Source organism: Saccopteryx leptura, chromosome 1 (assembly GCF_036850995.1).
Source record: "Saccopteryx leptura isolate mSacLep1 chromosome 1, mSacLep1_pri_phased_curated, whole genome shotgun sequence".
NCBI lineage: Eukaryota > Metazoa > Chordata > Mammalia > Chiroptera > Emballonuridae > Saccopteryx > Saccopteryx leptura.
Genome location: NC_089503.1, coordinates 99,736,728 through 99,749,707, shown reverse-complemented (window position 1 = coordinate 99,749,707; position 12,980 = coordinate 99,736,728). Strand labels below are relative to the sequence as shown.

General features: G+C 45.2%; 1 protein-coding gene across 3 annotated transcripts in view; it reads right to left on the bottom strand.

Moving 5' to 3' along the window:
• The window catches only part of DSCAML1 (DS cell adhesion molecule like 1), a 380,712-nt gene that overhangs the window by 283,474 nt on the left and 84,258 nt on the right, over positions 1-12,980 (bottom strand). The window lies entirely within an intron of this gene.

The following is a 12,980-nucleotide window of genomic DNA, read 5'->3' as shown; positions in this document are numbered from 1 at the left end:
GTGGCATTTTTATACACCAATAATTGAAAGAGAAATTAAGAAAACAGTCCTTTTTATATTACAATAACAAAACTAAGTAAATAAAGCACCTAGGAGTAAATTTAACCAAAAAGGTAAAAGACTTGTACTCAGAAAATTATAAGACATTAAAAAAAATCAAGAAAGATACAAACAAGTGGAAGCATATACCGTGTTCATGGATAGGAAGAATAAACATCATTAAAATGTCTATATTACCCAAAGCAATCTATAAATTCAATGCAATTCCTATTAAAATACCAATGGCCTACTTCAAAGATATAAAATAAATATTCCCAAAATTTATATGGAATGAAAAAAGAACATGAATAGCTTCAGCAATCTTGGAAATGAAGAATAAAGTGGGAGGTATCACACTTTCTGATATCAAGTTATACTACAAGGCCATTGTACTCAAAACAGCTTGGTACTGGCATAAGAACAGGCGTACAGCTCAATGGAACAGAACAGAGAACCCAGAAATAAATCTACATCTTTATGGTCAATTGATATTTGACAAAGGAGATAAGAACATACTATTGAATAAAGACAACCTCTTTAATAAACGGTGTTGGGAAAATTGGATAGATACATACTAAAAAATGAAACAAGACCACCAACTTCAACCATTCACAAAAACAAACTCAAACTGGATAAAAGATTTAAATGTCAGTTGTAAAACCATAAACATCTTGGAAGAAAATGTAGGCAGTAAACTCTCTGATATCTCTCATAGCAATTTTTTTTTGCCAATTTATCTCCACAGGCAATTGAAATAAAGGATAAAATAAACAAATGGAATTATATCAAACTAAAAAGCTTTTGCACAGCAAAAGACACCATGAACAAGATAAAAAGACAACTCACACAATGGGAGAACATATTTGCAAATATGTCTGATAAGGGTTCAATAACCAAAATTTATAAAGAACTTCTAAAACTTAACACCAAGAAGGTAAACAATCCAATTAAAAAATGGGCAAAGGACTTGAATAGACACTTCCCAAAGAGGACATACAGATGGCCAATAGAAATATGAAAAAATATTCAACGTCACTAATAATCAGAAAAATGTAAATTAATACCACAGTGTGATACCACCTAACACCTGTCAGAATGGCACTCATTAACAAATCAACATACAAAATAAGTGCTGGTGAGAGTGTGGAGAAAAGGGAACCCTCCTGCACTGCTGGTGGGAATGCGGACTTGTGCAGCCACTGTGGAGAACTGTATGGGGTTTCCTAAAAAAATTAAAACTGGAACTGCCTTTTGACCCAGCTATCCCACTTTTAGGAATATATCTTAAGAATACCAAATCACTGATTTAAAAAAAGATATGCACCCCCATGTTTATTGCAGCATTGTTTACAATAGCCAAGATCTGGAAACAGCTCAAGTGTCCGTCAGTGGACGAGTGGATTAAAAAGCTGTCATACATATACACAATGGAAGTGAAAAAGGAGGAAATCTTACCTTTTGCAATGGCATGGATAAACCTTCAGATTATTATGCTAAGTGAAATAAGCCAGGCAGAGAAAGACAAATGTCATATGATCTCACTTATATATGGAATCTAATGAACAAAGTGAACTGAGGAATGGAATAGAGGCAGAAGCGGGGTCACAGGGAGCAGAGGGACAGCTGTCAGAGGGAAAGGGGATGAAGGGATGGGATCAGAGAAGGTAAAGGGATTAGTGAAATTATATATATAATACATAACACATAGATACAGATAACAGGACAGCAAATCCCAGAGGGAAAGGGGAGGGAGTTAGGGGAGGTGAGCAAAGGGGGAGTAAGGGGGACATGGGAGTGGAGGGGGTGAAGGAGTCATATTGAGTGGGACCCTTAAATCCATGTTAACACAATAATATAAAATTAAAATTAAAAAAAGAAAAAGGTATGGCCCAATGGCAGGCACTGACCAACATTTCATTTTTTTCTTAAGAGCACTCTTTTCCTTCTGGGAGCTCAATGCATTGAGGGAAGGTGGTTCAGAAGCTGGCCATACTTGACTGAAACCACAGGGCCTTGAATAGTGCCTGGCACCTGCTCGATAGGTATTCAAAGAATGAATGAGTTTATTTGTCACAATGATGCTCTAAAATTTTCCCAAATCTTTCAAGCCTCTCATTTTCTTTTCTTTGCTGGGCAAAGACTGTCTCAAAGCTGCTAAACTGAGGCCCAGAGAGGTTGAGGAGATGACTGCAGCTGTGGGGCTCCTTCCGGCAAATAAACCGTCCCACCTCCTATTCTCCTTCATTCCAAAAGACCCTTCCATCTAGAGCCCCCGGACAACAGTGAGATGCCCTTGCTCCCCAGCCCCCTTAGGGCTTCCAGGATGTACCAGCTAATTGCAGCTCAAGCTCAGAGAAGCAGCAGCTTGGAGCACAAGGCCAGAATTAGGTCTGAAATACAATGGGTAAAGCCAACTAGCAATTGACTGACCTACTTTGCACTATCAATAACAAATACCTCAATCACAACAAACTAGATTCTTAGGACATACCTAAGGGTAATTGATCAGTGTGGAGAAGCAAGGAGCTCAGGCTTCCTGGCTGGAGTGGCAACTGAGATAGGGGTGAATCGATGCCGCTCTTGCCCCCATGTGGGCAGTGCCATATGGGGTACTGGGAGCAGAAGTCTGAACATGGGCCAGGGACTCCCCTCTTCCCATCCAGGAGTCAAACAGCCATTTCTAGAAGCCATTTCTACAGCACTGTGAAACACCAGATTGCCACTAGTGGAGCCATTCAGTGCTCACCGCCTCCTAAGACAGGACAGAGTTTGCTTTATTTTTTTCTATTTTAAAATGAGGCAAAACTAAGCCAAGAGAAGCAATTAGGGGGCAAGAAACACGTGCTTGCTGAGTGAGTGACGACACCACCCTGGGCAGGATTGTCCCCTGGAAAATAAACTACTGCCATAGACAAAAAGGCATCGATGACCTGCTTATGGTCAATTAAAAATCCCAATTAACACTCCTGAAAAGTAGTTCAATATCTGTCACTGAACTCAGAATGAGAAGCGTCGGGTGGCAGGTGGGAGATGGGGCCACCTTTTTCAGAGGAGGATCAGTTGGTTGCTCTGCAGGGAAGGTCATGGAGGGCTGTGCAAAAGATCTCCCTCAGCAAGACCAGTAGGAGGTGGGTGAGGTCTGCTTCTCCACCCCCATTCCCACTTCCAATGGTTATTCCTGTGTCTTCTAAGGAAAATGCTACTTTGGGAGCCAACCCCTGTGCTATTTGGGCACAGTCCCCCTCCCTGTCCTGCTCTGTCACCTACTGATTCCTGGTTGTGCTGCTTCAGTTCTGGGTTCACTGTCTTCACACTCCTACTCTTGGGCCTGGTGGCCTGGATGTCCTGAGGATGTCACCACTAGCACCCAGCTCCATTAGTCACAGGCCATTCACCCCACACCAAATGTACAGAGGACAAACAGCAAGGCACTGTGCTGGGGAAAGACAGCACATTGCAGCTATGTCAACTGCTCTGCTGGCCTTTGGATATCTCCCTCCCTCAGTCCACACCCCTCAGGGACATGTGCCATGGATCCAGCTGCCTTATCTGGTACCCCAGCCTGCTTCTCCAGTCCTTCCAACGCCTCTCTCCTGCCTGGCTTCCCAATCGATCTTCCTTGATGCTGCCAGAGTGATCTTCCCAAAATGCAACTAGAATCAGCCCCTTCTTTGAAATAATTTAATGGCCCTCATTGCTTTTAGGAAAAGTTCAGACTCCTTCTATAGTCAAACATAGAAAACCCTTCATACCTTGGGTGGCCTCTGCCCTACTTCTTAACCTTATCCCCGCCCCCCATACACACCCACACCCTCTGTGCACTGCCCCTGGAGTACCCTGATCATGCTGTCTTCCTGTGAGGTGTTCTCTCTGCCAGGATAGCCCTTTTCCCCCTTCTTTGGCTAGCGAACATCAACTATCCTCCAGGAAGCCTTCTCCGACATCTCCCCTCCAGTTTGATTCAGATCCTCCTTCGTGAGCCTTCTGTGTTTGCTGCTTACCCTCCTAGCGGCAATTCCCATCCTACACTATCAGTGTCGACTCATTGTTCCTTTAAGTGTCCTTAAACACAAAGACTATGTCTTATCTCCTATTTCCTGGCACATAGTAGGTGTTCAATAAATACAGTATGTGAATGAATAAAGGAATATTTAATATGTCTTTATAAAAACTGTGTCATTATAAAGGTGTTGTAAATCAAGCAGTATTTCCCATTGAGCTCATTACAATATCAGAGATGCTTTATCTTCATTTTCAACTGTTGAGGCATCAACAGTGGCTCTAATTCCTTAACTTTGTGTGTCTTCCCCCAAAGCCCCTGTCAGGTATAACTCCACCCTAAAATGACCTAATAGAAGTTGCTAGTTAAAGGATTCTTATGGTTAAGCCTCATTATAAAATAGAAGACTTTCTGGAATGCAAATAACTACCTCCTAAATAATCAGCCTACCTGGTGAGTTTGGATTTGGGAGTTTCTTTATATTAGCTGAGAAAATGTGAGGTTTCTCTGAAAATGTGAGTGTCGTTGTGGCTCATCCCGTAAAGATGGAGATAAAGGGGCTTCCATGAAGCGCAGCACAGCAGCTGGTGGTGAACAAGGGAGTGGGAAAAGAGGTGGGAGCCTGCAGACGATTCCAGGCTGTTCGCAGCTCCATTATGCAAACCAGTGACGTAGAAGGAATCTTGCTGGGAGCTCAGACCTCCATCTCTCAACTACCCCAGGGCGATTTCATCTCAGGATCATCCAGGCTGCCTGCACCACCCACTACACTCTCAGGGGAAACTGGGAAGACAGAGTATTTCTTATACTTCATCCCTTGGAATCCTCTTGTCTGCTGTTTGGAGAGCTGCCTGTTCTATAGTATGGCCGCTGCCTACCACCATCTCCCTTCCCAGATGCTGGACTCTGACCTGGGAGACTGTTTACTTACCATGTGTGACAAATATTGACATTGGAAGCAACTCAGCTTCTGGGGTTGCTAGTTTTCTGGTCCCAGGAAACCTCCATTCCCAAGTGACAAATGGCTTTTAAGCCCATTAACTATGCTGTCATCAAAACAAAGTATAAATCTCTGCTTCACTTCTGACCTTTTCCAAAACCTGGAAACCAGGATTTGTCCTTCAGTTGTCAGCCTTACTCCACCCAGAATCTTAGCTCTCTATTGGCAGCTGGGTGGAAATGGAAACAGCGTGTCACCCAATAAAACCGTGGGTGCCCTGAGGACAGGGACTGGAATATCTATCTCCAGGACCTGGCCTAGAACCACACACCTGGAGGCAGCCTGATAAATGTTGGGAGGAAGGAGAAATGGCAAGGATGATGATGATCATGACAACACAACTATTGCCCCGTTATAGAGCACATGCCCTATACTGAGCCTTGTGCTAAATCCTTCCCTTGTATTATCTGTGCTGCTCACAAAAATTAGGGGATATTTTATCACTTCATATTCATTTTGAAATATCCCCTATTATTTCAAATTAAGAGGTTAATTCAGAGGTTAATTATCACAAGTATTATGGTGCCCATTTCACAGATGCGGAAACTAAGGTTTAGGAGGTTAAATAACTTGTCTAGGATCACACAATGGAATCCAACATTCCTGACCTAACTCCTATGAAGAAAAGGAGAAAATGAGAGGAGAGAGAAAAAAAACAAAAAGATAAAGACTAAATTATCATTCCTTAGACCAATTCCCTGAAGAGCTTGAAGTGCGCTAACATCTGTTCCTTTTCCTTCCTACAACACAATAAGGTGGGTCAGAGTATCTGCTAGTCAGTTTGTTCCTTCCATTGTCCTGGGCTCCCATCCCCATCTCCAGCCTTTCCCATGTCATATACATACTTAAAAATGTTTTCAGGCAGATTGAAAAACCGAAGTCTGGAAAAAAATCTACAGTTACAAGCTTCCAGCCGCCCAGCCCAAACATCAGAGACCAAGTCAGGCAGATGGGCGGGGAGACTAGGAGATGGAAGGAGGAGGGCTGAGCACCTTCCTTGCACTTCACCTTCCTCTGCTGACTGCGCTGGGAGCCCTGGCGATGAGAACATATGTTCTCTTGTTTTGCTTCAGCCAAAGGGAAAAGGTAGATGTCATGTACACCCACACCCTAGAAACAATGCACGTATTAATAACTTTTAATTGCATGTGCGTCTCGGCATATTTCCTCACGGTGCCTTCAAAAACCATTTATCTCAGCACCTCGGAGTGGGGATGGCACTACATACAGCCCAACCAGACTGGTGTAGCTAACAGAGAACGCTCCGTTCAGAGACGCACTGCAAAGCGTTCCTGCTCCCCTGGGGCATGTTAGATGGGTGGCGAAGGCAGTGAGCTAAGCGGAGCGCTGTCGAGGGTTGCCTGTGTGCCCACATGTCCTCACGCCAGGGGAGGGGAGTCTTGGGACTGGGCAGGGGTGGAGAATGAGATAATCCCCTACAACGCATATTCTAAAAATAGTGTGTGTTTGCCCTTGACTGGCAATATATGATTCCCCCCCAGCAGAATAACCTTTCTAATTGTATTTTGCTTAGGCTGTTGCTAAAATGAGTTTGCACTCTCACAGAACATGTGGAGGGCTCGAGTAGCCAGGTGAGCACCGGGTGGCGGGTAAATGAACCTGGGAGTCTAAATTTGTCTGGGACAATCCCAGTCCCAAGCCAGTGAATGCTAAGTTTGAATATTGTTTTTATTTTAACACAGTTTTTTTTCTTTTGTTAGCAACAAGACACTCTGCCCTCCAGAGACATGCATGAGAAAATTTTTCTTTTCCTAATAGAAATTCCTCTTCTTCTCACCCTCATCACCAACATGACTAACACATCCTGCACAGTAGGTACTGTCTGTGACAAACAAGGGACTTCTTCAAGGCTCAAGAGCACTGTAGAGTGGTCCGAAATGGTCTCCATTAGGAGTGCAAGTCCAGGCTCAGAGGGAACCCGATGGAGTCCGCAGCTCCTCTCCCACATCTCCTGTACATCTGCTGGCCTCTGAGCAGAACTGTAACTAAATTATCTCAAACAGGTGAATGTCTGATTACTCTCAACCGCCTCCCGAGTCTCAACATGTTTTCTCTCTTTTGTAGTGAGGTTTGCCATTCTAAATTCCCACGTAGTCAACGGTGGAGGTGGGACACAGGTCAGAGTAGGAAGTAGGAACTTAGGCTGGTGCTTAACCTCTCTGAATCTCAATTTCATCAGGTGGACCGTGGGGATAGAGTATATATACCTTGCAGGGTGACATGCCTACTGCTCTGACACAGAAGAGTTCTGCTTATAAGTGAAGCTCGATCTCAACCTCTGTTAGTGAAGCTGGTAGGCAGAGCAACTTCGAATATATGCCCATCCCTCTGTGTAACCTGGTCCTCTCTGGTAGCTGAGAAGATGAGAGTGTCAGTCCCAGGGAGCTTATTTTGGGACAGCATGGGGATGAAAGTACTTCAATAGGCACTGAACACCCCATCTCCTCAGACCCCTCCAAACTGCTCTCTGCTACCTACAGACACTAAAATCACCTCTCAAAGTGGCCCTCTCCAGCACGCTTACCTTTTCCTCGCAATTAACCCGAATGCACTGTGCTTGTGGGTCTTGCCTGGGTTTTGATTTGGTTGATTGGTTGGTTGGTTTCAAATCAACTGCTCCTTTTTTATACTGGGGGAAACTGAAGTCTACAGGCACACAGAGACCAGAGCTCATACCACTTCGAACATTCCCAGGACTCAGTGCTGGCCTACTCCCAGAGAGGGAAGCAGTCAGAGTTCAGGGTCCTACCCAGGGAATCCAGCAGGACCAAGCGCTGGAAAGCAGAGGTATAAGTGGGAAGATTCTCTGTGCGCTGAATCCCTTCATCACATGCATTCTGAGCCACACTGATTTTTCCTGGTGCTTGCAAGCCAAGAGGGTGGCAGCCATCCACAGAGGCAGATGCATCTGTGCAAATGCTCGTGTGTCCGAGAAAACTCCTTCACCTGCACACACCTGTGTAGAGTGAGGGGCAGGAGGAGGCCTCGTGTCTAAATACCACCTGAGACTGTTATTTAAAGTACAGATTCTTGGAGTCTTCACAGAACTACTGACCTAGAATCAAACCACATAATCTTTAGGAGTTTATGGACCACAGGGTGCCAGGGCTGGCTTTAGACCTCTGTTCTCTCCTCTGCAAAAGGAAGCAGGTTGAAGGCCTTCTAAAGCCATATCATGGGGCCAGTGTTCCAGCTCTAAGGGCGCCTGCCTCTACGACCAGAACCGTAACACTGCTCAGGGCCCCAGGTGCACATGATTAGAGCTACAACAGACTCTAGTTCTCTTCTTGCTCCAGCACGTGGTCCTGCTTAGCTTTGGCTGGACTCTGGTGGTGACTGAGGGGGTTTAAGTTACCTGTAAAGCTCGTACTTTGTGGGAGCCAGTGCTCCAAGTCCCTGACATAATTGTCCCTCAGCCCAGCAGGTAGCTGGTAGTGGTCAGGTAGATACCTGTGACAAACACACTGGTCAGGGACAATCACTTCCCTGCCCAGAGAGTCAACTTAAATTTCAGGTGATTAAATAAATTCTACCTCTGAAGGCTAGTGAAATGGTGGAACCAGTCTTCTGGCTCCCAGAGAAAAGGAAAAAAGAAGAGAGTGAATGATCTTGGAGGTTCTTCTCTCTTCTCTGTCCCTCGATTCTCCTCCCAGAGGGTCTGCCTCCCCATCCAGGCTTCCAAGTGTCCTCCCAAGCCAGTTCACTGAGCCCATTTCCAGGCATGCCAAAATGCTGGTGGAGGCAGACTTCTGAGCTGCCCAAATTCAGGTGGACCAGATGCTTCTAAAGCAGTAGCATGAGATCATCTTTCTAGTCTTAGGGAGTTGGGGGTGAGCACTCTCTCCACCCCTGAAAAGTTCAAGCAGAGGCTGGACCCCAAGTGTAGACTTACCCAGGGGTAAAGAGAGACTGGACTAAGGCAATGGTGAGCTGGAGAACTGTTAGGTGCACAGCGCAAACTGCCTCCCTCTGTGTGCCCCACACTCTCCCCTCCGCAGTTTCCCACGCTATCAATATGGAGGCAAGAAGACAGATGGAAAGGGACTTCAAATCTGTCCGTTTTAACCCTAACACCCAAAGCTTCCATTCTGGCACATCATCCCCCTCCCCAGTGTAGGAATGTCTCCCTTCTGCTGGTAGTGACAAGAAACGTACTACCTACACAACCCTGCTGTAAAGTAGGCTCGATATCGAATCTCAAACTATCTCAGTTATCCAAAGTGCCCAAATTAAATGAATTCTTCCCAAACTAATTATTTCTATTTGACTTTGGGCAAGTTTCTTAATATCTAAGCCTTAGTTTACTTTTTCATAAGGCGAGCATAACAGTAATACCTAACTCAAATGCCTAACTATTGTGTGAGTCCCATGAAATAGCACATACACAGAACTTGGCACGGAGTAAGGCCTCAGGAAATGTTCATGGGTAATGCTTTGCTTCTGAGGAGCTGGTATACAGTCCTTTGCACTGAAGGCATCCCTGATGTTTTCATTTTCAGCAGGCACACGCTGCCCTGAGGGGGAGGGTTCTCAGGTGTTCTGCAGACATGCGCAGGGTGTGTATCAGAGTTGGCATGTTGTGCATAGTGGAGCAATGCTGTTGTATCAGGGCCCAGGGTTACCTTGGTCCTGCTGGATGTTTTGGGTGTCTTCCTAGGGGCATATTCCTGTACCCACCCCCAGTCTTCCTCTTCCTTCCCACTCCACAGACCCAGATACACAGGAGAGTAATGAGGTTGGGGGTGGAGGTGGGCTCCTATTATTTACCACCAAGTAAATTATCCTGATTTCATCCAAGGCCAAGTCCTACCCCAGAATCGTGACCTGTCCAAGGTGGAGAATGCTCTTCAAGTGCACTCACTAGCTCTTTCACTTGGGCAAGAAATTTAAACTCTCTGAGCTTCTGTTTCCTCATCTATGAATTGGAGATATTGATAACATCCCCCATGGACTTTACATTCAGGGATAAACTGAAAAAAGGTGCTTAACTTATGACAAGCTTGATATAATACTAAAGGATTTCAGATATAGCCTAATATCAATTTGTGGTCCAGTAGGACATTTGACATTCTGAAATAAGATGGTAGCTGTCTTAGCCTACTCAGGCTGCCGTAACAAAACACCATAAGCTAGGTGCTTATATCTCCAAAGTTTATTTTCTCACAGTTCTGGAGACTAGAAATTAAATATCAGAGTACCAGCAGGCTCAGTGTCTGATGAGAATGCTGTCCTTGGGCTGCAGATGGCTGCCTTCTTGCTGGGTCCTCACTGGGCAGAAAGCAAACTCTCTGGTGCCTCTCTTACAAGGACACTAATCCAATTGGTTGAGGACTCCATCCTTATGACTTTATTTATAATTAATTACTTCCTTAGAAGTCCCAGTTTAAACAGTCATGAGTGTGGAGGGAACAGTCCATACAATTAGTCCAAAGGGTTTTTTAAGTGGCTGTCTATTTCAGTAAATGTCACGGAGAGGAGATGGTTACGTCACCACTGCCTCTTCTTCCCCAGCTCATGGGCTTTGGGGTAAGATGTCATAAGAGAAAAGCCGATAGGTCTGCATCATCAGGGCAACAGGTAAGTTTCTGGATCCATCAGCCTCAGAGGCAGTTGTGAGAAAGATGAGAACCCCAGGAACTGATCCAGGCCCAGGTCCCTGAGGAACCAATATCTGAGGGTAACATGTCAATGGCAGAAACCCGGACCAAAGGCACAAAGAGCAGGGAGACAGTTTGGTGTCCCTGCCTCCAGACTGGGCCTCCTTGTAGAACATACAAAGAACCAGCTTCAGAGCTGTCCTGTCCTGCAAGGGTGGCTATCCCTTCTGCGAGGGACAGGGCCAGAGAGACCTCGTCCTGCTGACAGATTACTGTTCTGGTGGCCTGGGATTTGTATTTGCCTTTGCTTCTTTTAACACTGCTTTGTTTATTACATGAATATTTCATCTCTTAGGTTCATCTTGGGATCATGGTCAAAGGTACCCTCTCTGCTCCTGAGATGTCCCTGATAATCATAAATTTCTATGTTGCAATTTCAGATTAATTAAAGCTGTAAACTGGGAAGCTAGTAACTGTAAGTCATATTCCCCACTTTCTGTGTACCCTTTCAAAATCATATCATTTTATGACTCTTCCTAAAAATAATTTTACCTCTCAAAACTTCCTTTAGCCAGAAGGCAGCCTTCTTCGGGCTGAGCTGTCTTCTAGTCATGGCTTCCTGGCAGTGACATCTAACACATCCTGGGCAAAAAGCCCCTTCCTCTAACTTTAGCACCCCCAAATGTATCCAACATGATCCTTATGGACAAGAACCCAGGAAGCAGAGTCCTGGTGTTGAATCCAGCTCAGCCACTTACAACTTGTGTGACCATGTGACTTAACCTCTCGGTTTCCCCTGGGGAATGGGGCAATGACAGTGCCCACCTGGTAGGTTGTTGTTAGTATTAAATGAGATGCTCTATGTAAACACCTGTATGCAGAGCAGAGTCTGGGGAGCCCAGCATCTGGCTGGGGCCCTGTGGACAATACCATGGACACAGCAGTGTCCCTGCCCTCTGCAAGTTGACAGTCTAATAGAGGAAATGAAACACACCTAAAAGAGAGACCATACCAAGCTCAAAGCCACATGGTACAATGGGAGTCGGGTCCCTTCAAGGTCAGCAGTGGTGGGATTCGGCCGGTTTGCACTGGTTACGCAGAACCAATACCTAATTTTTTGTTGAGTTTGGCGAACCGGTTGTTAAAATGGCACTTGTAATCAAGGTTCTTTCTAAGGTGCGTGCCTGGGCAGCTGCCCAATGTGAAAATCACAAATTTACATTTCTTATTCTTTTTTAACATTCATCTGTGCACCAACGTATTCTAAGAGCCCATAGTAATGTGCATTCTGTCCCTGGGTGAAAAAGTTGCAAGTGAGGATGCCAATCAAGAAGCAATTTGGAAATATCTTAAATAACAGTTTTATTGTTTTTGTCAGGTATTAGTGAATATTTTTCATTAATATTTTAAAACTCTTTCTTGTAACAATCTAGTTTTGTGTACCTCTTTTTTTGTTCTTATTTAAGTATTGAACTCATGAAATAATAAACTACCTTTCAGTATATTATTTCTTTATACTTGTAATGGTCATTAGGGCAGAGAGCCGGTTGCTAAATTATCTGAATCCCACCACTGCTGTGCCCAGTGAGGGCTGTTCTCCGGCTGCCCTGCTCCTGTGCCCAAGATGGGCAGGTTCCTGGAGAAGTGGATCAGGTGGTCCCAGCTTCGCTGCTCCTACCTTCTCCAGAGAAAACCAGGAAGGCTGTGTGCACCCCTGCATGGTCCCAGAGGAGCCTTCCAGGATGGTATTTTTGAACAGGATTTTTCTTTGTGCTCAAAATCATGGCTATGATTTCCCCTTGCTGAGGCAGGCTGAGCCCAGCCAAGGGCAAAGAAAAATGAGGTTGGAAGAAGTTATGGCTGCTTTGCTTTGTAGCTCCTCCTCTCTTTCGGGGAACTTAAGATGTGAATGCCACCATCCTCAAAATGAACTGACTCCGAGAACCCACTGCTCCCATTTTACAGAAGAGAAAAACTGAGGGGCACAATAGCTCACTGAAGGCCCTGAATGGAACCAGTGGCAGGGCTTGTAAAATGACTGCGGGTCCCATAGAGCAACCTGGCCGGGGTGGAGGTCTGGGGCATTTCCCTGCCTCGTCCCCCCTCCCTCAGGGTGCTGGCTGCTCCTAAGACCAGGTGTAGGAGTTCCCAGCCCTCTGCCCACTAGGACAGATCTCTAGTCCCTGGCACAGGTAACTCCAGGGACAACACCCTTGGCATCTCGAAGTCTCTGTACTCACACATCTGCAACTCTGGGCTCAAGAAAGAAGATTCAATTCTGCAGCTCCTTTTATTTTTCTTTCTTTCTTTTTTTTCAATTTCC